The 26,148-nt window shown below is 39.9% G+C and overlaps 1 protein-coding gene across 1 annotated transcript in view; it reads right to left on the bottom strand.

The window, feature by feature from the left end:
- The window catches only part of LOC116323207 (chemokine-like protein TAFA-2), an 88,045-nt gene that overhangs the window by 46,964 nt on the left and 14,933 nt on the right, over window positions 1-26,148 (bottom strand). The gene's annotated exons all lie outside the window — the stretch shown is intronic.

Raw genomic sequence — 26,148 nt, 5'->3', positions numbered from 1 at the left:
TGCTCTTGCTGTTGTTGGTTCCTAGCTATGCCCCTCCTAGATCAGGACCTCCCTGTTTGTTGTGTTGGTGCCTTTAACCTTTAACTAATATTGTGGCTTGCTGTGTGTGTGATACAGACCATTAGTAAGTCTGTGGATCACTTACGTATCTTATTAGTCTTACTTAGCACTAATTAGCCATTTTTTGTTCTTATCCATTGCACCCATACAATTTAAGACTGTAGCTTGCTGACCAGGTTTGGTAGTGTTGGCAGGAACCAAAATTCCAATATGAAGGTTCAGACTGTAAAATTACTGAATGATGTTGTAACGACTGAGATGACGTTATTTACACTTTCTTGGACACTTGAACAGCAAATCTAAACAGGTTGCTCAAAATCCTTTACTGTGCAGACAAATACCAAAACAAATGGAAGCAACCAATGCACCAAAGTTCTCAAAAAGTATTCCAGTAAAGAACTATGATGGTTACTTTAAAAGTATGATTTACATTCTCTAATTGTCTTGCATGGTCTGCGTTGTTCACAGATACACCACAAAACACTTGATAAGCAGATTTACTCTTCCTAACATAATTAACCAACTGGCATTTTTACACTGATTTTCCATAACTGGGATACACTTGGCTGGTGGCACATTTCTGATGTCTACAAATCCGGTGTTTGTATGCACAGGCAGGGGAGAGCTTAAATGCTTCTTCAACAAGAACAGTTTCAATATATTCAACATCCCTAGTATTTCTAACGTCACTGTGGGATGGAAAGCTGCTATAATCTCATGTAGTCACGGTTAAGAATAGTGTTAAAATAGGAAAACAAAACTCACTATGAGGCATTTTTGATTTGGCAGAACAGCACTTTAGTGAAACGAGGACTGCTGGTAGATTCTGACCTATTTTCCCATTGTTGTCCCATTTGTGTCATTTATTTTTCTACCTTGATGGGCTTGTGCAAAGCTACAATATTTTCCATTAGCAAGTGAAGGACTCGATCGACCTTGACCTATTAATAGCAAATGTTGTTTGCAAAGGAAGTAGCAAAGGAAAAGCGTTGAATTAATTCTTCACCTGTTCTCTGCAGTCTTTGGGAGATTGTACTTGAAGTGCTAAACAATTCTACAGCATGTTAACCATGTGAGAGCAGTTTTTAAAGCTCCACAAAAAGGTAAAAGGAAGGACAAACAAAGGATGAAACAGACTGTTTAAGTTTTTGACAAATAACACGAAGTTAATGTTGTTTAGGTATATCTTATATATAAAAAAGTCTCATCAGAATCTGTGTAACTATGTCTGTGAAGGTTCTCAGTCATCCAGGTCAGCGTAGTCTAAGGAGCATGGAAAGAAAACGCATGGCTCAACATAGAAGAGCCACCTCCACAGGACAGGACTCAGGTGTCCAGCGTCCAGACGCTTTTCTTTCCAAGCTCCTTAGACTCTGTGTGTGTACGAAAGCATGTCTAAGAGTTTTAAACACAAAATTGCTACTTACATAAACAGTATGTACAATTGCTTTAAAACTCTATCCATCCACATCCATAATGACTTTTCTAATACGTTAATTAAATTTTAAATGTCAATAATGTAAATAACTGAACATATCTGAAACATCTGTGAACAAATAGAAAAGTAGGTTTGTTCAGATTAAAAAGAGAGATCAATTTTCTTGGAACGTACAGCAGTGATGGGTTTTTTCTGCAAAAGGGGGAATGTGCTTGAGCTGGGAGTGTTACAGATAAAATAACTTATAAAGCTAGTTATAAAATAAGACGAGCCTTAAGTCAGTGGTGTCCAAACCCAGGCCTCGAGGGCCGGTGTCCTGCAGGTTTTAGATGTGTCCTTGAGCCAACACAGCTGATTTAAATGGCTAAATGACCTCCTCAACATGTCTTGAAGTTCTGCAGAGGCCTGGTAATGAACTAATCATGTGATTCAGGTGTGTTGACCCAGGGTGAGATCTTAAACCTGCAGGACACCGGGCCTCGAGGCCTGGAGTTGGCCAAGCCTGCCTTAAGTAGTCCCAGAGCTGAATAATAATAATATGTTGAATATTCTATGAGATGTTTGTTTTTGCTAGCTTTGTTTACATTTGTTTTCTTCAACAATGTCTCTACTCTTCTGCTTTATGACTTCCAATCGCTACTAAATATCCGAGCTACTGTTGAAGAGCAGTCCCGACCGGCACCGGGATGTGAGGTTTTTCACATTCCACCTGTGTTAGAGACCGTACCACTGTTCCTCCACCGCGATCCACCCGCCATCCCTCCGGGAAGAAATGCCACAGAAGGCGAGGGAAACAGGGCGGTGTATTGGTTAAATTAATTGAGCTTAAAATAAAATAAAGACTTTTAAAAATGATGGAAACCAAGTGAAACCTACCAAACAAAAATAAGTCTCTTTCACTGTACTGAAATGTGTCAATCCAGCAGGCATCAGGAGGCATTTGTGGATCTATTAACTGAGACTTGGATGTGATGTGAAGCTCTGCTTGTACCCTTTGATACCTACTGAAAATCTTAAATGTTGCTCTTCTTAAAAATTGCAACCCCATAATTAGCACTGACACTAATGAAACTTCAAATACTTTCAATTAAAACCAAACTGAAATTTGCAAACACACTTTGGAAACTTTAAACTAAAGAAACTGTAGATAAAAATTCTAAATGAAATGAAATATGAAAAATACCTTCCCACCTGTGCCCAATAAACCTAATCACTACAATAAATCACATTATTATCAAATCTGTGTTGTGGTTAAACAGAAATATTCTCCAATGGTTTAAAAACATCATATAAGATCGTGCTTTTGGTTTAGTTTGACTTCTACGCGCTAAACCGTAATACTGTAACAGCACCTGCACATTAAAATGTGTTTTCAAATATTCTTTTCCTCCATGAGAAATGTAAAATCTTCTACTATCAAAGTCAGCAGCGTGAAGGTCAAACATCTAATGAAGCAACACATTCATGAGCGAAGGCAGACATGAATGTTTCATTTTCTGGTACTTTTTTCCCGACACTTTAAGGATCACGAGCGTGGTGTATTTTTACATAAATATCTTGCTTTTAAGCAGCTTTAATATTCAAAAAATGTTAGCTTTACTTTCATGGCAATAATCATTTTAAAAGTGAAAGATTCAATTTTTAGTTTTGCTCAGTTGTAAGCAAGTGTGTAATCCACAGTATCAGAGAGATTGCAGGGCGGGCAGAGGGAATGTTACTAAACCATAAAAAGCTGGACTTCCCCTCGCTGTTTCTGCAGCTGGATTCGATACAGGGATTACCCCCCCTTGCTTCCTCATCCCATTCCGTTCCCCTCCATCTCTATTTCGCTCTTTACTTGGACCGTGACAGAGACTGTCACCTCGGATGGCTGCAGGGAGCCGATTGCTCCGTCGCAGAACAAACATCGCTCATTCGCCAAAACACAGATGTTCCCTTCTGACAGTTGAGGAGGGTAGCTCTCAACCCTGTCAAGCCAAACAAGGGAGTTTGCCCATTCTTTGTCACGCACTCTGTGAAGCATCTGCCTCAAATCCTGCTCAGTTCACTTCATAAACAAGACAAGACAGCTGTCACAAGCCGTGTTGGAAGTTGATATATGAACTTAGGACTATAAATGGAGCCTTGCTTTAGCACATTGTCCTGATGACTTGCTAATCAAATCGTTATCCACCAGCCTCCAGCAGAGAAAAGCCACTGCGCTGTGTGATTCACAATCCGAGTTCTGTCATGAGAGACTGTAAGTGGTTCGGTTTACTCCTCGGGCCTTCGTGTGCTCTTCTGATTATTTCTGGATGGCTGTTTTTATCAAATCCACGAGCTAATCCATATCAGAATCCAAGGAACTGACAGCTCTGCGAAATATCCACATGTGATGGAGATAAATATATCTTTGCTGTTCAGATGAGTCTTTGTCAGCTCAATTCACCTATCAAGCTTTGTTCTTGTTGTTGGTTTTTCCCTTTGCTGCCTTATATTACTGTCTAGTAGTTGTTTGATGTAATGGTTTGACTTGATTCACAAATTATGATTATGAAAGATCTACTTTGGATTTTAGTGAATACAAACGAGCCAGTTCCATCTGCTTCCAATCAGAGCTTTCTGCTGCTCAGCCTGATGACAAAATGTAATCTGTGAGTCACATTTAAGTAGGAAACTTGATTTCAAATTTCACCAAAGCAGTGCGAATATTGGTATTGTTACCTGACACTGGCGCTGAGTGCCCTTTCAGAGAGTTAACCACCAGAACGACCTTCCGTAACGACACATTGAGATGCTATCTGAGAGGCCGCGCTCATCAAAACCGCAACTGCCAAATGGTCTCAACCTTAGTTTTCCTTTGATCAAAGTGTCTATGCATCACCATCTCTTGATCCCGTGTGCTATTTCAGTCCATCCCTCCCTCAAATATTGCCTTGCAGCAGCAGCAGCAGCAGGTAGAAGCGTTTACATAGATCATAGTGCACCTCATCCAGTCTCCTCTTTTCTCTTTTATAGTTAAGATCTCATAACACAACCGTCTAATATTTGTTCTCTTAAACATTTTAGTAAAAACAGCAAAAATGTGTTTACAGCACATTCAGAAATACATGTCTGGTGTTGAAAAGCAGTAGTGGAATGTAGCCGAGTACTTAAGAGAGTGTACGCAAATTTCAGATTCATTGTTTTGACATTTAATCTGTTTTTTTATTTGACATTTTTGATTAAATTGTACTGCAGTCTAGATGCTTAATGCGTTTTAAATTTAGAATGTGAATGCAAACGTTGGTGGGTTAAAATTAATTTAGAGAAAGTCATTAAATATAGACAAAAGTACAGTAGTAAATATACTTGTGCAATTATTGCGAAAGTATTACGGAGCTCAACACTGAAGGTCCTTTAGTAAAACGTATGATCCATAATGCTATGCAAAGTATAATCTATCCATACTGTACTCTGTTTAATCCCAAACTGAAACAACGACTGATGAAGTTTGCTGTTACTGTGAAAATGTTTAAACCCATAAACAGCAGGTTGCTTACTGAGTGTGAAACTTAAGAATGCACCAGAGTGGTGATGGCAGTCAGTCAAGTGCTGTTTTATATGAATATCATTAGGTCATGATTTAATACTCACACACACACAAAAGGATAAAATCGCTTTTTTTCAAAGAATTTTCTTACACTTCAATGGAGAAAATTAACGGGAACTTTACTTTTGGAAGCAGAGAACTTTGAAAAGGGGGTTGGTTTCTGTTATACTTACTGTTTGGTAAAAATGTATAAAAAATGTATTTTTAGCATTTCAGTTGTTTAAGGATGCTTTCCCATGGTAAAAGACATATTTTGCTTATTTCCTCTCTCTCACTTTTTGTTTTGCCTTACATGTTGCAACAGCTAGCTAGCTGGGTTAGCATATCTGTGGACAGGAGAAATCGCTAGCTATTGACTGCTAGCAGCTTCAAAGGGTTATAATTACCATATTTATCTCTACATTTATATTAATGTAAAAAGTGACTAAATTATGCATTTGTACGGTGGCCCTGAGAGGCCAAACGGACTGCAACTTAAGAAAACACCAGCAATAAGAAAAACGCTCCAAAAGCACACAAAACATAACGGAAATAGGAAAAACGACAACAGAAGTAGGAAAACAGAAATAGGAAAAAACAGATTTCCAAAAGCACAGGGGAAGTGTTTCTGGGGAGACAATAACCCGATGGACCAGTTGCAGGAACCAAAACATGCTAAGAATTGCGCTGGGAGACACTTAAAAGAAGTGGAGGATCTGTCAGTTTTGTGAGGAAAGAAAAGATGAGAGGTAAGTGTGTTATTGATTACTTTTAAAAAACAGCTGAAAACACATCTTTTTAAAATTGCTTTTTGCTAACTTTGTTTGTATTTTGTCTTTTAATCTGTTATATTTTGTAAAGCACTTTGTGATCTCTATCTAGAAATGTGCTATATAAATAAAATTTTACTTACTTACTTACTTACTAGCCTAACTATTAGCCTAAAAATCCATCATCAGTATTATATGAATCACGATAAAACACACCTAGCATGTTTTGGCATCCTGCAACTGGTCCGTCAGGTCCGTCTGTCTCCCCAGAAACACTTCCCTTGTGCTTTTGGAAAAATCTGTTTTTTCCTATTTCTGTTTTCCTTTTTCCGTTGTGTTTTGTGTGCTTTTGCAGCGTTTTTCTTATTGCTGGTGTTTTAAGTTGCAGTCCGTTTGGCCTCTCAGGGCTACCGTAATTTTGTCAGTGTATGAGATTCTATGTAAAACCATGAATGAATGTAGGCTAGCTGCTTCCCCCACCTTCTGGTCACTGTGATAAGCTAAGCTAGCTAATTGTTTGCTTCCTAAAGTAACTAAAGACTAATATAACCCTTACAAACATTACTTTTACACTTTTGTACAAATCAAGTTCAGTTAAGCACAATTTCTGAGGTTTTCAGAAGTTTAAACTAAACTGTCGGTGAAATTGAAGAAATTTAGAGGGCATTAGTGGTAGTTTTATTCTGATTTACTATTAAATGAAATAAAAATGCCACATGATGGTCTATGTGTAGATGTTTTCCATGTTAAATATGAAAGGTAAACTTCAAAAATGTGAGTGTGGAATTTGCTAAAGTGGAGGATTTTATAGGTCGAGGAGGGGCATGTGGGAAAAGAAGTCAAGCTGTCAAAACGACATCCAGGTCCACAGAAGGTCAAATAACGAAGCGAGACTTTTGTCAGCTCTTTAAAAGAGTTTATTAATATCACAATGTGGTGCCATTGTGTCCTCACAGCTACAGATTGCTCCCTGTAACTGGAAGGACACGGGTTTGATCCTTGTGACAGCTGGGTGTCCTTTTGCGAGATGCCAAATCCCTCTGTCAGTGTGGATGAGCGTGTCAGCTCAATGACTGCAGAACAACATGGAGGATAATAAATAAATGATGGGTGAAAAATTATATTTATCCCTGACTGCCAGTCAGGTGTGTGGGAGTCAGCAGGAAGCTCTCGGTCTGATTTAATTTCAGTTTTGTGGGCCATAATTTCATGCTATTGCAGTTTCTAATGTGTCAGGATGTTTGATTTGATTAAATTCAATTGGCTGTATTGTCTTTCTGCTGTCTTGCTAACACCACAAAGAATATGATTACTACTACACAGCATTCTTGCCAAGCGATATTGTTCCTATAGGGATAAAAAGAGGGGATAACAGGACGTGGCAACATGGGTTTGAACCTTTACGCTGTCCCTCGGCTCTGCTGTCAGTTATACGATAAGCCAGAGCAGAACCACAGGCTTTGATTTAACATGTATCAGAATATTAAATGCCATTTTCCTTTGCCCCAGGTTGATAACAGAAACAGAGTTGTCTTTTTAGTTATTTTTAAGGTATGTGTTATTAAACGGTTGACAGCAAAAAGGTGGATGGCACGAAAAATCTCAGAACTAAAATTAGACTATTTAGATCCATCACATTTTATGAATTTATGTAGTTGTTTACACATTCCCAATTCTCTCGGCCAACTTCTCACTGATAAAGACATTTGGAAAACTGTCATAATTTGCTTGTTTAATGAGCAGAATTTGCCTACAGTTGGCTTATGTGTCACATGAGGACGTATTTCAGTGTTTTATCTGTTACTATTATGCATACACAGAATGATGATTGAAAGATGAAAATGAAAAGGATTATAATGCATTCGTGTAACACTTTTTTAAAGTGCTATTAACGTTATTTATCCCATAATAAAACATCTTTGGGTTGTCCAATTATGTCTTAGTTTTGTGTCTTTCCTTTTAATCAATAAGCTCTTTTCCAAGAATAGATAAAAACCTGCTGGGATTGTTTTTTGTTTCGCAGCAGCTTTACGTTACGTTTCCATATGCATAAGCACCCGAAACACAATCACATTACAGCTAAATCATGACTGCACCGTGGAGGGACCGATCGCCACTTTAACGGCATAACCGCTATTCATTTCGAATTCACAGCGGGGCCGACTTCTCGCACAGGAGAATAGGAATACATTATACTTTGAGGTAGACCGCCATTTATCATCATTATTAACAGAACAGCCAGTGAGCCATGCACCTGTACGGATAGTTTCTCTCCCTCTGTTGCTCCTTAACCTTCATCCGTGACACGTTAAAGCACCTACAGGAGCTTTTGCCAAGTTTTCTTCTGTGGAATAATAATAATAAGGTTTCCAGTTAAGAGTCAAAAATTGCTATAATTGGCTTTAAATCCTTGCTTTTGCAGCAGGATTTATGCTCAGATTCAACATGGAGAGAAATGGAAATTATATAAACACTTAGCAACAGAGCCGCAGAGAGCAGAGTGCCAATCAAAACACTGTGATATTCACGCACACAGCTGTCAAGGCTGCAGCCGCCTCGTTCTTTGTGAAGCTAAATAGGCTAATAAAGTGAGCAGATATGATCAAGCAGAGAGTTTGTCTGAATTCAGACGAGAACGGCATAACTGTGAAGATTACGGCAGAAGATGGGCCGATATGTGAAGTTTTGTAGCTATGTTTAAGAGAAAAAAAAAAGAGGCTTTTTTAAAGACCCCCCCTTCCCGACTCCGTCTCACTTGTAACTATAAATGCTTCTTTGGTGACAGGCTCAGTGCGCTCTGCCTCGGTGTACTTCCTTCAGCGTGTGTGATCGGAAACCCAAAAATTCCCACCTCGGATTAGTTGCAGCCAATAAGCGTGGGGGAAACATGAATAGAGCTGGCTCTCACACGCTTTGATGAGAAGAAAAGGTGAGGAGTGAGGTGTCGGAGCACAGGGGAAATCTATTTTTAGGTGTCTAATAAAACTTCTCAGTGCCGCACCGACAACAGCGAAGAAGTTGACAGGCGATTATGATACTCTTTAATTAGCTCCCCAGCTCCAGTATATCTGTTAGCCAATTATTATCACTCAAGACCGTATTTGATCCCGGCTACCCTGGCCTTATGTCAAAGAGCAGAAGAAATATAGACTGAATTTGCTTCGTGACAAAGTGGCACAGGTTCCATCTTCACTTAAATAAAGGGGGGAAAATGACTGGAGGGAGACCTCATCAAAAGATGAACAAATGGGCTTCATCTCTCCCAATACTGTCCTTGTCAACATGTGTGCAGAAGTCTTGGAGTGTGTAGCAGTCCGTGAACATTTCCATCTCTATATATGATAGCTTTCCATACCAATTGAGAAAATGCCACCAGACATGTCATCCAGATATTTTCAGCAGCAGCAGAAAGGGTGCAAATGTTTCACTGATCTAAAACATAAGCTGTGAAGACCAACCGTATCTCTCTATAGCAGCACTTTGCACCTCCGCTCAACAGTTTTGCAGGGAGAACTCCACGGCAGAGGAAACACACGGGCCAATTTTATACATCTGCAGACCCAGAATAATACCAGCATGAACTGCAGTAACAAGGCAGGTAAAGTTCTGATTAGGTCCTAGTTAGAAATCTCTTGCTGGCACAAGCTGATTGCAACAACATCACACAACTTCACACAAAGTAGGATATCACACGGGCCTGAGATTTTATGTCGAGGCAAGAATCCTGATCGTCACGCTTATTAGACTGGACCTGCTACAACACAGCATTTATCTTTCAGCGCAAGTCAACACGACTGGGTATGTCTTTGGTCCTGTTTTAGGAGTTGTGATTCTATTAGTTAATAATTTCTCATTTTCAATGTGATTAAGACATTCATCATGATAGTATAGCCAGTCCAGAAGATGGATCACTTCCCTTTGGTGTGAGGGGCTGGGGCAGCTGCAACACACACACACACACATGTATACACCTTTACTCTTCACTAGACTCTGTGTAGGCAATACTTGTGTTTTATTGCGAAAATAAGATCATTGAATGCTGTATGAATAGTTATAAATAGATATTTATGCACCTTTATTGAGGTAAAAGTGTATAAATATTTACTATTTTCTATTATAAGTGTGGAAGGATGACACAGTGATGAAGAACTCTTTTACTTTCTAACAATAATCAGTTCTAATATGCTACAATAAACTTCCAGTAGTTAAAGTGACATCTTCACATATTGTGTTTTGTCCAATCAACAGCTTTTCATCATTTAAAAGAATAAAAATTGTTGTTTTTTTGCTGGATTTCTGTAGCAAAAAGAAAATGACCAAATCATCGTGTCGAAAGAGCGTGGAGTGGAGGAATATTTGGCATTTGTGCTTCAAAAAGGAAACTCATTGATCATGAAAATAGTTGTTGTCAAGTTCTTGTCATTTTAGAATGACAACCACCCAAACACATTCTCTGAAGAAAAAAATAACAGTGAAACCTGAAATCTGCAACTAAGAAAACTACAACTAAGAATATAGTTACTGACACAGTTGAAATAGAAAGAGGAAGACCAAACTAGTTCCAGAATGAGCGTATTGAACAAAATGCAATTCTTTAAGCACGAGCGATGCATTAGAGAAAGTGAAGGTTCAACAACAAACATCTTTTCAAGTGTGAGTGATAAATAATGTCAGAGAGTTCACTGAAATCTAAGGGTACAAACTGAAAGAAGTCAGTCGATGTTGTTGTAATTTTAGCTCTTGGTGTTTGCTGTGTTCACTGGCAGCAGAGCTTTATTTCCTTGGATATTCTTTCTGCTTGTTTATAACCAGTCCATTCATACTGTTATTTATTTCTGCTCTCTCAGACTTAAATAGTCATCCCTCCATCGATCAATCCATTCAATAGATCTATCATCGTCTATGTTCTTGATCACTCATCCAGTCCAATGTCACGGGGTTAGAGCCTACTCACCCTTTTTCTTCTCGTTTTTTTCCTTAATACACAGTGTAACAATAACTAAAAGTTGAGACTATCAAAGTTAAGGAATGCAATTAGCATTTATCAATACGGTCTCACATGAAAGAGAAACAGAACGTGAAAATCCCACTCGAAAGTACCTTTTTTTTAAAAAAACTAAACATATCGAGCAATTTTTTGTGCATTAGAAGGAAAGCTAACGATGGCAAACATAAGCCAGAAGAAAACCAGTTGTGTTTAACGCAGTTTGTGTGGCCAAAGAGGAATTTGGCCAGCATCAGAGTAAAGCTACAGTCATCATCAGACGGCATTCGATTCATGGAGGAACTGTTTGACAGTGGTCATCAAATCTGGCCCTCGGCTGTCTTTCTTCAGGCTAATGCTAATTAATGCTAACATTTACGTTAACATTCCATGCTAGCATGAACAAAGTCCCACATATAGCTTACATAGCAATAGTCTCTGGTAACTTTGGCATTTCAACTATTGCCAGTACCTTTCTGATGTACGTTACTGCTGAAAAAAGGATATCTCAGTGGAAATGCTAATTGGCTACCTTGGCCAATTTTATGACACATGATATTAGCAAACTCTGGGTCCGTCATGTTCTCGTCAGGTATACAGTACATATGCTGGTCTCCCACTTCAAGATGTACAACATCACTCACAGTCCTGAGTGCACTTAACAGCCAACGGATTATTAATAACCATAATGTCTATAGAAGTTAACCTGAGCTCCTCTAACCTATCATTGCATTAATGTAAAACTGCACTTCACTGTCAGTACACTGTTGCATAGCATGGTTAGAGCTGATGAATGGTCAGAGGTGAGGCAGACTGAAAACTTTCAAGAGAGTGAGTGTATGTTGAGATTTAGCAGTAGTCATGTTTAATCTAGGAGTGAGAGAAAGGTGTATGAATAGCTAACTATAATTCTGTGTGTGTGTGTGTGTGTGTGTGTGTGTGTGTGTGTGTGTGTGTGTGAGGAGAAAGGAGCAAGGCAGGAAGAAAACGAAATGGGAAAGAGGACAGGCCAGCCAGCTTATCATAGCTGATCCCCAGCCCTCTTGCACAGGTTGTATTTACATTCTGAGGCTCTTTGCAGTACAACACCGACGACGGTCACAGCGCGCCTCGAATGACAAGCTCCACTGACACGAGTCATTAATCAACAGCTCCTTGCACCATCTTATCTCCTGCTCTTTCATGTCAGCCTCTCGTGTGCCAGAGCGCAAGCACAGCGCCAAGCGCCGGAGGCGGCCCCGCGCCGGCTCTGATTAGGGCCTCTCCTTTCTCAGAATGCCAGCGGGGGCTGCTGGGACAGAATGGCCAGGCCAGGAGTAAAAGTGAGGGGTAAAGAAGAAATCAATTTAATTACACAAAGCATTGTGTAGAGCCCAAAAGGTTTAACTTTAAATTGCATCAGTTTTTTTTCTTTTCTTTTTTTGTTCCACTCCGCTGTTTTGCATCACAGAACAACGAGGCTCAAGTTATTTTAGCTGTGGCCTCATGAGGCTCATAATCCAGGCTAAGTGACAGGCTAATTTGTGGTATTAGATTGCTTTCATCGGGTCGTTTGGGCCTGCTTTGAACGTTAGCAGTATGAAAGGGCTGCTGTGCCTCAGCGGTCATATTGACTTGTATGCTGTGTGACTGCTTGGGCAGGGGGTGGAAGAAGGACAGAGCGAGTGTGTGTGTGTGTGTGTGTGTGTGTGTGTGTGTGTGTGTGTGTGTGCATTTGTGAGGTTGGGTCAGTGGGGGGGGAGTCACAGCAGTTCTCAAAGGCCATATTTCCACAGTCGTGCTCAATCTTCATAATGCAGATAGAGAGGAATAGAGCCAAAGGTAAGAAACCGGAGCTATGCAGGGAAACTTCCAACCAGCCGAGATCATTCAGGTGTTCGGTGTTTAGTCTGAATATAACGAGTGTTGGGGGTTAAACTGAACTGAGGGTCCGTGGAATGAGAAAATAGGTTTTCTGCAGGAGTGCAAATCCATCAAAAGGGAACAAGAGGTGACTCTAGTGGTGTTACATGGCTCAGTTGTGAGACAAAAACATCCAGCTCAATAGAAAGAAATCAAAGTAAGCGCCCGTGTTTGTGTGTTTGGTGTGTGTCGATGCCAAGCTAAATCCGCAACCCTTAAACACAGACGTGGGGCTGTTTTCTTAAACAATAAGATGTGGGACCCTCGCTAAGTCAACGTAATGCTGATGACCATTCATAGTGTCAGAGGCCAGAAGAAGTAATTAAAAGCAATAGAAAAATAGAGGATTAGTTGGAATTAATCCGCAACTTTTCCCATTTTCCTGCAGAAAACGCTGAAATTGAAGGATATGGAAGTCTAGCAGAGCATAGCAGAACTAATGGCTTGGCAGCTCTCCCCCCCTGAAATGAGAAGGGACTAATGGATCCGTGGCCCTAGCTAAGATGGCTGAGCCAGATTGAATGTGGATTTAGGTGATTAAGAACATGGTGGCGCCCTGCTCCCCTTTTGTCAGAGAAAATGTAATATATCAGGATGTATGCCTAAAATATGGAATTCTTCTATAAGGAATTTGTGGTATAGTTGGAAAAATGTTATTTGACTGCATGCTATGCTGAAGAGACGTGACTCCAGAGGGCGTGGCTTGCAGGGCAGCGGGGCAGCTCTTTTTTGTTTCGTTTTTTCACATTTTGATTGATGGAGTGTTTTCCTGACACCACGGCGGTTTGAAGACGCGCTTGCAACATTGCACAATGTTGTTTCGTCTCATTAGCAGACTTTTTATTTCAAGTTTAATAATAAGTGAAACGAATGTCGCGAGCAGCTCTTTGCCACGATGATCATCATTTATTTCAGTAAAGGAGATAAAAAGTGAGATTTTTTTCTGACTTGGGGTAAAAAAGTGATTCCTGATTAATGATGCTAATTAAGTCAAAGCTGCGTCCCACACTTGTGAGTGAAGGTGTAATCGTAATACTGCATAAAATGTGACATGTAAGGAGAGGAATTTAATAACACAAGCCATAACAGTAATGGCTCTTATTATTACTTTTAATATTATTGGATCATCATTTAACATTATGTTATGTCTCACATGGAGATATGATAGCAGATAATGTAATACTGTAATGTTATGTTATCTGAGAATTGATTGCCTGACCAGACTTTATTGCGTTTTCAAGCCACGTAAAGGCACAATTTATTACACTGAAAGTTATTACATAATCTATCAACAAATAATGGGACACCAGAGGGCTCTGTATATATGTGTGTGTGTGTGTGTGTGTGTGTGTGTGTGTGTGTGTGTGTGTGTGTGTGTGTGTGTGTTTGTCAATCTGATTTATTGGAGAAACCAAGACTCAAGTGTACAAATTACAAAGCTGCAAAGCTCACAGGAAATGATGACCTTGTCCAAAATTTGGTTTAAAACTGCCAGGTAATGATTTGTGAAATATTTCATTCAAATATATTTATATGCACTTTTTTTTATCACTAATCCTAAAAAACGGGCCCAGAATAACTTCGTGACCCCAAAATGTTTTCTCAAAGCCATTTTCCCATAGACTTCTATTAGACAAGAAGCGTTTACAACACACGTATCATACCGCTGGTGGACTTTGTGAAGAATGTCACTTCTGGATCGACTATTTAGAAGTTGATTTTTTCATGTGTACATGGGACCCCTCCAAAGAAGAGGCTGTTCCAGGTGTACACGACAATGTGACTGTTGGTCGAAAGTGGAGCTCCAGGTGTGTAGGTGACCTTCAAAATATATTTACTACAAAATCACATGTCAGTCACTGACAAAAACAAAAAGTGAAGAAAAAGTGTCATAAAGATGATGTTTTACACCACAGTAACGCCTGATGTTCAAAGTTGGGTTGGGAACTGCCCTATTTCACTGATAACTGCTGAAAACTGGCGATTAACACCAGAGATGGGCAGATTGATCCAAATATCGATAGTATCAATACCAACACTGGTATCAATATCAGATCGATACTAACGCAACTGAATCGACACTTTGTTTCTATCCTCAAAGTCCAGTTTGTATCCCACTGTCTGTTCATCCATACATCCACAATGCTGCAACGACGGGTCGCCAGACTGTGGCAGGACTAACACAAAGAGACAGCTAATCATTCACACCTATGAGCAATTTAGCATCACCAATTAAGCTAACCCCACTGTATACCACTGAACTGTCTTAAATATATATTTGTGTCTTTTTTTTTTTAATGAAAGAATATCATCACGTCAATTCTTAATAGCAGGGGTGTTAAAAGTACGGCCCGCGGGCCAAAACCAGCCTGCTAGCGGGTTCAATCTGGCCCGCTCAATGAATTTTGAAAGTAAAAAAGACAGGAATTTGAAATTCATAATTAAATGCAATTCCTAAATCGTCTGCATGGGTCAGAAGAGAGGGGCGCACTGTGTTAGTTAAAGGGAAGGAGGGCAGTGTTGCCAACTCCTCAGTAAGGAAAATCGCTATTGGCTATCCTAAAAGTCGCTAAATGACATCATCGCCTAATTTACATAATTGGTCATGCTTATGTAATTGTAACCTAGTTGTAGGAGAGAGAAATAACATCGTGGAAGAGACATAAAATGAGTAAAAAATAACACCCTAAATGTATTTAGAATATATTTAGAACTATGAATTGAACCCACCACCTTCATTCGTTAAGTGTGTGTGTGTGTGTGTGTGTGTGTGTGTGTGTGTGTGTGTGTCTAAGTAGTTTTAAACCTTCTAATCCACAAAAAATAAGCGTAAAACAAGAACTGACTGCATTACAGTCAGGGCAGGAGCAGCGGCTTCGCTCATGCGCGATTCATTTGCAGTTTGGACGCATAGGGATGAACATCTGGGGGCGACTGCTATGTGAGGACGATCCGCTGCCTGTGAGCGCTTTGGCACGGGTAAGGTGCCCACGGAAGCACCCGCTGCTTGTTGAGAGTAAGAGCGATATGTGCTTTCACATCAAAAAGTGGTCATAAGTCTTCATAATAACACCAGCAAAAGTTGCCAGATTTGTCGCTAGTCTCTTTTTTAAACAAAAGTTGCTAAGAGGGTCTGAAAACCCACTAAATATAGCAACAAAGTCGCTAAATTGGCAACACTGGAGGAGGGCACTCCTGATTAGACTAAAGAAGTGGCAATTCTGCCATTCAGTCTGAACAGCAGATGGTAGCAATGTGCCTTGTGCTAATTATGGTGTAGGCTTCCCTTTTCTCTTCTCACCTTGACACCCTCATTAGCCAAAATGTCTTTGTCAAAATAGAGAAAAGTGGACACCGAGTGGAGGGTTTTCCAAGAGAAATTGGCTGCTTCCTATTTATTCACAGAGATAAATGGGAGACCTGTGTGGTGTGTAATCAACAAGTGTCTGTGCTCAAGGAATAGAAGATTCGGCTGTGAGACTCATCATGGTGGAAAATACGACATCTTGCAAGGACGATTGAGGAGAGAAAAGATAAATGAATTGCTGGGGGTCTGAGGAAACAGCATTAATTTTCACCTGGAGCTGGGAGGTCAGTGAAGCAGCAGTAAAAGCCACCTACATAATTGCTAACGAAATAGCATTAGCATCAAAGCCATATTCTGACAGTCAGTTTGTTAAAAGACACATGATGAAAGCTGCAGAACTCGTGTGTCCTGAGAAGAGATGAACATTGCCAACATTAGTCTGATGAGAAATACTTTGGCAGAGAGGATATTGGAACTGTCGGCTGATTTAGACAAGTCATTTCTTGCATTTAATGTTGCAGTTGATGAGAGCACTGACATTACACACATTGCTCAACTGGCTATATTTATTCGTGGAGTTGATGAGATATTGAGCGGCATTGAGTTCCTTGAGTTGGTGCCTATGACTGACACCAAAACAGCTGAGGACATTATGGTTGGCGCGCTGGACAGAGTGGGGGTGGACTGGTCCCGCGCCTTTAGCCTGGCTACAGTTGGTACACCATCAATGATCGGAAGAAAAGCAGGTGCTGTGACAAAGTTCAGAGAGAAAGTACAAGCCGCTAATGGAGGAGACTGTTTCTGGACATTTCACTGTATTCTGCACCAGGAGGACGACTTGTGTTACAAGTCGTTAAAAATGGATCACGTCATGGGGGTGGTTGTCCGAACTGTTAATTTCATCTGAGCCAGAGGCCTGAATCATCTTCAGTTTGACTACCTTCTCAGTGACGATCACGTTACTATTACCCTGCCATACCACACTGAAGTAAGATGGTTAAGCAGAGGTGCTGTGCTGAGGCGTATCTTTGATCTACGTGAGGAAATCGGACAATTCATGGAGAAAAAAGGAAATCCACTGATGGAATTACAGTGTCAGGAATGGCTGCAGGATCTTGCATTTCTGGTGGATATTACAGAGCACTTGAATATTCTGAATAAAACGTTGCAAGGCCCCCCAAAAAAGTTGTCACACAGTTTTGTGACAGCATATGTGCTTTCAAATTGAAGCTGACTTTGCGGGAGACACAGCTGTCTTATGGTGACCCTGCACATTTCCCTTGCCTAACAGAGGTGTGTGCAACAGGCATTAATGCTGACGTGAAACAGAATAAAGACCAGATTGTAGGATTGCTGTGTGAGTTTGAGAAAAGGTTTCAGATCTTTGTTGAACTCGGGACAGAATTTGCAGTTTTTCGCTCACCCTTCACACTCAAAGCTTCTGATGTGCCTGTCGACATCCAACTAGAGATAATTGATTTGCAATGTGATGCAGATTTGAAGGACAAGTTTGTCTCAGTATTGTTTGGACACATTATGTCAATATCTCTTATCAGGGTACACCGAAATAACAGCCCAGGCTACAAAAATTTTGTGCATGTTTGGGACAACCTGCCCTTGTGAACAAGTTTTCTCAGTATTGAACATCAGTAAAACAAAATTGCACTCAAGGCTCACACATAGGAACTTAGATGACATTCTGAGACTGGCTGCTAGTCAGGACATGACGCCTGATACTGATGCACGTGTGCAGATGTGTGCAGATGCCAAGTTTCAGGAGCAAAAGCAAGGTAGCCCACAATTACCTAACTCCTTTAATATGTTGCTTCAGATTACACTTAAGAAAACAGTTCTGTGGAAATGAATTATTGCTGCTGAAACATTTACATCAACAGCTTCACTGGAAAAGAGTTTGGTTTGGTGGAATCCGATTGTTCATGCAATGCCATAAATATTAAAGTGTTTTTTTGAGTTCCAAATGGCTTTGACTTAAAGTTTTGTTTGTATTTTTGCAAATCTGGGGTTGTAAATTTGAAGATTTTCTAATGCACTTGTACTTCTTTTCATGAAAACAAAGGGGGAAAAAAACAAGGACTTATTATTATTTATAGGTAATTATGTTATGATTGTATTCCTCCAGCCCGCTTGACATCTAATTAAGCTGTATGTGGCCCCTGAACCAAAATGAGTTTGACACTCCTGCTTTATAGCCTATAACACATTTAAACAACAGAGGTTGACCCAAAGTCCTTTAAAGACAAGCTCATTTATGTTCCAGGTCTCAAAAAGAAATCACAGTATCAATATAAAGAAAACTCTGTTAACTAATTATTGCGGGCAGTTAAAATCACAGCACTGCATTGCAATTTGGCAAATGTAAAATGATTCAGCTCATAAATCATGACACACTGTTCTCCCCTACATAAGCTCCCTATAAGTTAAAAGTATCAGTATTGGTCTTGGTATTGGAAATACTGCGCTTAATTTCATTGGTATCGGATCGATACCATAATGTGCAGTATTGCACAGCACTAATTAACACTAAAGTTAATCATCTACACAAAATTCAGTGAATTAAATAGATTAAAAATATTTTTATGAGCTTATCATTTGTAATTACATAAAGATTGTTCAACTAGTGGTAAACATTTTTGGATACAACTTCTTTTATTTTCCCAGTGTGTTTTCTGACGATGAATTTTCCACAAAAATGAAAGGTGTTTGGTGATTATGTTACATGGGCAATTTTGGATCTGGAAAATTCTGTGTACTAACCCTTTTCCTGTCTTGTTAAGGTGACAGTTTGCCAAAGTTTTGAGGAAGACCCAAAGTCTTGTGAAATTGTTTAAACTGATGATCATTCAGTTTGCTCGTTAGCGCCGTGCAGCCCCACGCACGGGATGATCCGCGCGAACTCGCTAACGGAGATTTGCTGCGTTAATGCGGTTATGGCATTAACGTCATTTTAATGAGATTAACGCTGGCGGCACTTTTAGTGATCTTGTCAAATCAAAAGATACTCTAGAACCTTCAGCACCACTTATTAAAAGATTTAAGTATCTATATGTTTGTGCCTGTAGGTGTACTTTTCACCCTGTGTGGATTAAAGAAAATCCTAATTGAAGTCAAACAATTCTTGTGTTTTTAGAGTAATTAAATCGTGTCATTCTACCCTGAAAAAAGTTCAAAGAAATTACCCTGAGATTCGTGTCTATGACGAGTGTATGGACATCAGAAAGTCTAAAGTAGCATATACATATGGCCAAGAATTCATTTTCACACTAGGTTTCTTTTTTCTATGATTAAGAAAATTACTTTTCTATTGAACGCCAACTCAAGCATTTCAGTTCTGTGCATTTAACAGTGCATCCCATGTAGGAACAAATAGTTGAATAGTCATTTAAGCCATTTAATTTTCTGCTTGTGGATTTATCACTCTTCAGAAACTGATCTGAAGGCCAACGGCAGCTTTTCTAATTCAAAGAAAGTCAACCTGTTCCCAAGTATTTCACAAATTTCTCAGCAAGTAGAACCGGTCATGACCAAGTCCAAATCTGATGTTCATCTACAACCGCAAGTAAAAATTATTCCCCTCAAAATGGACAATTCTCTGCGGTCTTACCATAGCAACCCCCTTCTCATTATAGGAGTATGGACGATATAGCAGAGGGGAGGGACTTCGTATATGCCATTTGAAAGCACCACTCTGAACAGCCACGGCTGACTTCGACAGGTGCTTGCAGATAATTGGGCACCGTGCCGACTACAACCGCAGTGCTGCTGTCTCCTAGAGCTCATTACTATCACTCAGAAGTTCCCCTTAAAAAAACCCACATACCCATATGACTCTACCCATTTGGTAAACCGGCAAATGAAATGTCTGCAGATGCTGGCATTAAAGGGCCTGTCACTCTGCGAGTTGTTGACGTGCTGTTTGGAAGGGTAAATGATTGCACTCAGTGTGGTGTAAGGCGGAAGAACATTAAGTTTGACACAGAGGTTCAAATCTACGCAAATGCACTCATATGGCAAGGCATGTCCTATTAGGAAAAGATCAACTGTATATAAACTGGCGATTACAGGTTTAAAGCAGGACTTTTGCCCTGACATTAAACATGCACACAGTATCTGCTGACATGCTTGTGTATCTTTTGGAAATGTTTTCCGTATTTTTTCCTTCCTTACACCAAAGAGACAGAGATTGGAAAGACATGAGAGAAAGTATCCTACTAAGAAAGTGAAATGTTGTTATCCTTCTGTCTAACTGACCAATGAAAATGCCACCCACTAAGCCATGCAGATGCATATAGTTGTCAGTAAATCACTGCTACAGTCTGTGTTGGTGTTTTTGGTTTGCCATTGAGACAATATAAACCAGAGTCAGTTCAAAAAGGCTCGTTAAACAGTTTTTTTAATATGTCACTTGGTTGTTGGAGGGTTTTTCTTCCATCAGTCTGAATGCCTGTGGAATAGAAGAACACTACGAGCTACAAATGCTCTGCCTCGCATGGAGGTTTGTGCTCAGTCTTTGTCAGGTGAACTATCAAGTGGACTTCTAAGTTAAGTTTAAAAACAAACTTCCATGCTCAATCCCCTCAGATCAATGATTTTACCCCCGTTTTAAAGACCTTACTGGATTATAAAAGGATGTTTTAGTGTCCAGTCACTGTAGCCAAAGGGAATGGGAAGCGGCTGTGGTAGTGGCATAGTGTTTCCCAGACTTTTGTTAGAAGAGATAAGCTTTATCAGTGTTATTGCAGCTCTTACTGCTGCCTGTAGCAGTCAGTCAGACGGGTAATTACTCAGTGCCCTTATAACATCAGCATTGTGTCCTGTTATTGAGTCGTGCTTTTTTGATAACTGGTTTGATTTCTGTACACAGAACTACGACTCGCAGCCATCATTAAGCTTTCAAACAGACTAAGCCTGGAATCAGAGAGCAGTTCTGCATATTTGCAAGCAGACCTGACAGACCAAGAACGTCCAGGTGATCCGTCAGAAGATTACAGATTCCAATCTGATTGGTCATTCCATTCCTATATTTGGTAAATGGACTGGTACTCATATTGTGCTTTTCTACTCTAAGCACAGAGTAGCAAAGTGCTTACAAGCCTCAATCACCCAGTCTCACACATTTTTTCTATATGTAAGCACTTTGCACACACTTTGATGGATGCCACTTGGGGTTTAGTGTCTGAGGATACTTCAGCATGCAGACTCGAGTAGCCAGGGAATCAGTCCACCAACCTTCCGATTGGTAGATAACCCGCTCTGCTTCCCGTGCCACAGCTGCTCCTTAATGGGAATGAATGTTGATCTCAGTTGATATAAGAAAACCAAGTTAAGTGCATTCTAGCAGTGACTTTGTGGATCCCTTTGGACAACTAATGAGAGCTTACTGCATCAGCAGCTACCGTGGGCATCTGGTTCAGATAAAGAGGTGGTTAGGATCAGATCTCTCTGAAAAACTGAGGGGGCAATGCATGCACACGTGGAAACAACTTATGAATCACAAAGTAGTCCCGCCCTAAGCCAACCGTGCTTTATCGTCCATTTTGATCGGAACATTTCATTGGAACTGAATCGTACTTGTTTTTAATCTCTGGCTCTCTTTTATCCTGTCTTCCTTCTCTCACCCCAACCGGTCGCAGCAGATGGCCCCGCCCCTCCCTGAGCCTGGTTCTGCCAGATGTTTCTTCCTGTTAAAAGGGAGTTTTTCCTTCCCACTGTCGCCAAAGTGCTTGCTCATTGGGGGTCATATGATTGTTGTGTTTTTCTCCTTATGTATTATTGTAGGGTCTACCTTACAATATTCAATTGAATTGAATTGAACAGAAACCATCAGTTCCAAACTCCATCATGCTGTATTGAATATGTTACAGACTAATGAAGCTGAAGAGTCTTTTGCCTAATGAGTTTTGTGTAACCACCCTCATTTTTGCAGCCAGCGCTGGCCCCACTGGACATGAAAAGACGAACGCAGATTTAAGGCCCTTCTGCATTGCTTACCTATCAAATGCAAAGGCTGTCCCTATTTTATATAAAGGATACGTGTGAGATACATCACTTTACATCATGACAGCTTTTTAAACATTATGTGTGTTGTGTGGTTGTAAATATATTTTAGATATAGATTGAGAAATATAGACAAATAAATAGTTAAATCCATACTTTATCATTAAACTCAATACGTCAGCAGGTTTCTAGACTGTTGGAAAAGACTATGAAAACATAAAGATAAATGTGTATAATATAGTTGCTGGACAGCAGTAACCTGTTGACCTACACAAAGAGGTTAGTGTGGAGGAAAAACATTTAATGTGTTGCTTGGCAACAGTCCAATCTGAGTTCAGTTGCTGAACTATTTGTGTTGGCAAAGACAAATGAGTGATTAACTAAGCAAACAAATACTAGTCTGTTGTGGCTCTTCTGAAACTGTGGACGTGTGCCTAAAACCAAATCACAGGCATTCAGCGTAACAGCATCCTCTTATGTGTGATATTCACTGAATATGCTTCTTGTAGTAAATGGAGAGCTCATTAGGTATCAGTAAACATTTTCAAAAACCTTTTCTGCAATCACATCCTCTTAGTAGCTTTAAAAGTGCAAACAGTTGCAAACAGTGTCACTTACATGCCAGAAGAAATAAACTGTTTAGTTTTTTGAGGGGAGGGTTTGCAAATTGGCTTAAATTCAAACCAGGATTAAAAGAGGAAAAAAACAAAAGGCATCTGTAGTTTGCAATAGTTTCATGATGACTTTTTTGTTTCCAGTGTGTTCTTATTAATAGAACCAATACCTTCATGTGTATACTAGTGTGCATCCCTCCGTCTTAGGACGCTATGCTGAGCAGATGCTTCTCAGTATGTATCAGATCTTACACATTTGAATAAAGCCTGGTGAGGAAAACCAACACCTCAGGAAGCAACTGCAAATTGCTAGAGTGCGCTGATTTCCAAAGTGCTTTCATAAAGTGGGGGCTCAGAGAAAATGTACATTTTATTAAAGCTTTTAGTCTTTTCTTCCGTTCTCATTTTAGTAATCTAAACCCGGTATGCTCGTGTAGTCAAACATCATGATTGTTTTTGGTGTGCGTGTGTGTGTGTGTGTGTGTGTGTGTGTGTGTGTGTGTGTGTGTGTGTGTGTGTGTGTGTGTGTGTGTGTGTGTGTGTCGGGGGGGGGATTAACTGACACTCAATGTAGGTGTTACATTATACACATGGATAGATTGTCTGTGATTAATAGAGGACATCTGATGATTTGCAAGACGATAACTGACCCTGAATTGGATAAGTGGAAGAACATGAATGGATGGACGGATCGTCCCATTTTCTTATACTTTCTAACACCTGATTTTGTCAAACATTTACACCACAGTTTTGTCATTTATGCCAAGAAGCTATTTGGCAGTAGCATCTGGTGGTTATTGGTATTTACAAAGAAATAATCTAATGGATCTATAGAGCCTCTGCAGTCTTCTCTGTTACATATTATCCTAATAAGCAGGCTCTATTTCCATATATGACTCTCAGCTGTCTGAGTAAAATGGACTTCTCATTCCAAGTGTTTCCTCACTCCGGGTTTTGTAATTAGCTGTCAGCACCTGGAGCTTAACAATGTAATTGGTTCCTATGCTGCATTGGATTAATTAACGATGTCTGTTTGTGAAGTTGATGTGCGCTGTGTCCTTCAGAGTTACTGAAAAGGAAACATTCAGTACATCGCAATGTTTGAGCCATGAGGAGCACAACCAGTCCTCCACCGATTAGAACACGAGGCTAAGAAGAAACTGAAGTTTTTACCTGTCCAGCCTTCTCTAAGAGTCAGATACAAGACTGCTTTTCATTAGTTTCTGAGAAATGTGACAGTGCATTGCCAAGGCATGTCCATAGATGACACAAGTTGTGCCAGCTGAATTATTAGAAAGTTATTATGAATATTAAAAACCCTTTGGAAACTGTTGATACTGTTAGGAAATGTCCCAGCAAAATCATGCGTTCCTGGAAGATGCCTGCTATGATGTATGGTTAGGTGACAGTGGCAATTACAAAAAGACGGAAAGGTAAGCTGGATGTAGAAGAAGAACTGAAGATATTGAGATTTTCCAAATTTCCACATTTTGTTACAAACTGCTAGACTGGGATGAACAAAAGCCGAAATGAGGTTGAGAGAGACAAAGATCGAGATGGTAGGCCGAGATGGTTTGGATATGTGCAGAGGAGGGATAGTGGATATATTGGAGAAATGAAGTTGTAGATGGAGTTGCCAGGCAGGAGGAAAAGAGGAAGGCTTCAGAGAAAGTTTACAGATGCAGAGGGTTGGTGTGAAAGGGGAGGATGCTAGGGATGGGGTGAGATTGAGTTCAATTTGTTCTAGAGAGGGTCATCTAGTAAGTTTAAGGTTGGTGGTTCGATCCCTGGCTGTATGCCAAAGTAGTAAGTTGGCAAGATACTGAATATAGAAGTATGTATGTGTGAGACAGAGAGAAAGTATAGTAGAAAAGCACCATATTAAAAAGCTAAACACACTGAACATTGTGGCTGTGGCTGCAAAAAAAAAATAATTTATGTTGTTAAAGAAAAAGTTTCAAAGATAAAACAAAAGAGCAATGAGCTGAAAACCCTAAAACCTGAAGAGTTCAACAGTAATTTTCCCTTTTACATCTAAACTGTTGTTAATGTAAATATATTTCACTAAATGTGATCTTAAGTGACTCTGTGGGTTAAACGAGGTTCTTGTCTAAACCGAATAACCAATATAACACCTTGACCTTAGGCCAGTGCACATGGCGATCTGCTCTTGAGTCTCAAAGCTGACTCTGTTGCTTGTTTTTCACTGTTTATTTCACTTCAGTAAACTATTAATAAGCCACCTGCTCGTCCTGCATTATATTTGGTTCTATCCATAGCCCAAAACAAATTGGTAATAAAATAATTTGGACATAAATCTGCCCAACAACTATAATAAACTGGCAGCCATCCCATGTGGTCCCTGGAACATCTGGCTTCTACATCAACAAATCAACAGATCCCCGAGCACTGAGACAGAGCTCAGTGGCCTCTGCAGTCTGGAGACTTGTCGTTACTCATCTTTGGCATGTTACTGTACTTCCAAGCCAGTGCAGCTCCATCCCTCTTTCCCCTCCTCTCTCTCCCACAAGTGTATAGTGACGTTCAGTCGGAGTGGATGGGGAAGTACAGAGGCAAGGACGTGAGTTTATTCATCAGCGCCTCTACTGCTGCTTATGCTCCATCAGAAATTCAGGGTTTTTCTCTTTCAGAATGAAAGAAAAGGCAGCTGATGTAAGACCACAGGATCCCATTTAGATAGAGGAGACATTCTATGTGACATTTAATTTAACGCTACAGGCCTTCAGAGGGGCACATTTGGCCTGGTGCAGACTAGGTATAATTTGTCATTGATTTCTCTGAAGCAGGATTGAAAAAAGTAAAGAAACATATTCCCATCATGAAGTACGAGCGCAAAAGAAACCACACGCAAGTAAAAACAGAAAGACTCGATACCAAGTTTTTTTTTCAGCATTAGCGTAGCAAACCCAGACAGTATAACAGATGCATGTAGCTAGAAAGTGAAGTCATGTGAAGGTGCCTTAAAACTACATTCTCTTAAATGGCCAGCAGGGGGCGACTCTTGTGGCTACAAGATTTCCAGATCTATAGAAGTCTGTGAAAAAAATTCCTCAGCTCCCTTGCTCTGAGACCTCAGTAAACACTTTCTGGAGATTTGGGCTCAAACATTTCAAGTCCTGTGATTAAAAAAAAATCAGGTTTATTAAGGAAATTATTATATTATCTGTAGTTATTAGCGTCAGAAAGGAAGAATATCCAGGATATGCCTATTGGTTAACGTAAGTACCTCAGTTTCACAGTCGAATCCACACCTCTCTCAAACAATTTAGAGAAAATGTGTTTCAATGTTTCATGACAGGACTTCACTAGTGCTACAGTCACACCAGTGAAAACAGGGATTGGAGCCCGCAGCACAAAGTCATTACGACTGTGTAAAATGAACTTGCAGTCTTATTGCCTTTGAAATGGTTTCTTCAAACATGGAGATTGCAATTTATTGCAATATGTTGGCAATTATTTGCAAGCTTTCATCAATCAGTCCAACTGT

Source organism: Oreochromis aureus, linkage group 17 (assembly GCF_013358895.1).
Source record: "Oreochromis aureus strain Israel breed Guangdong linkage group 17, ZZ_aureus, whole genome shotgun sequence".
NCBI classification, from domain to species: domain Eukaryota; kingdom Metazoa; phylum Chordata; class Actinopteri; order Cichliformes; family Cichlidae; genus Oreochromis; species Oreochromis aureus.
Note: the sequence above shows the minus strand (reverse complement) of the source record. Positions and strands in the feature narration are given on the sequence as shown.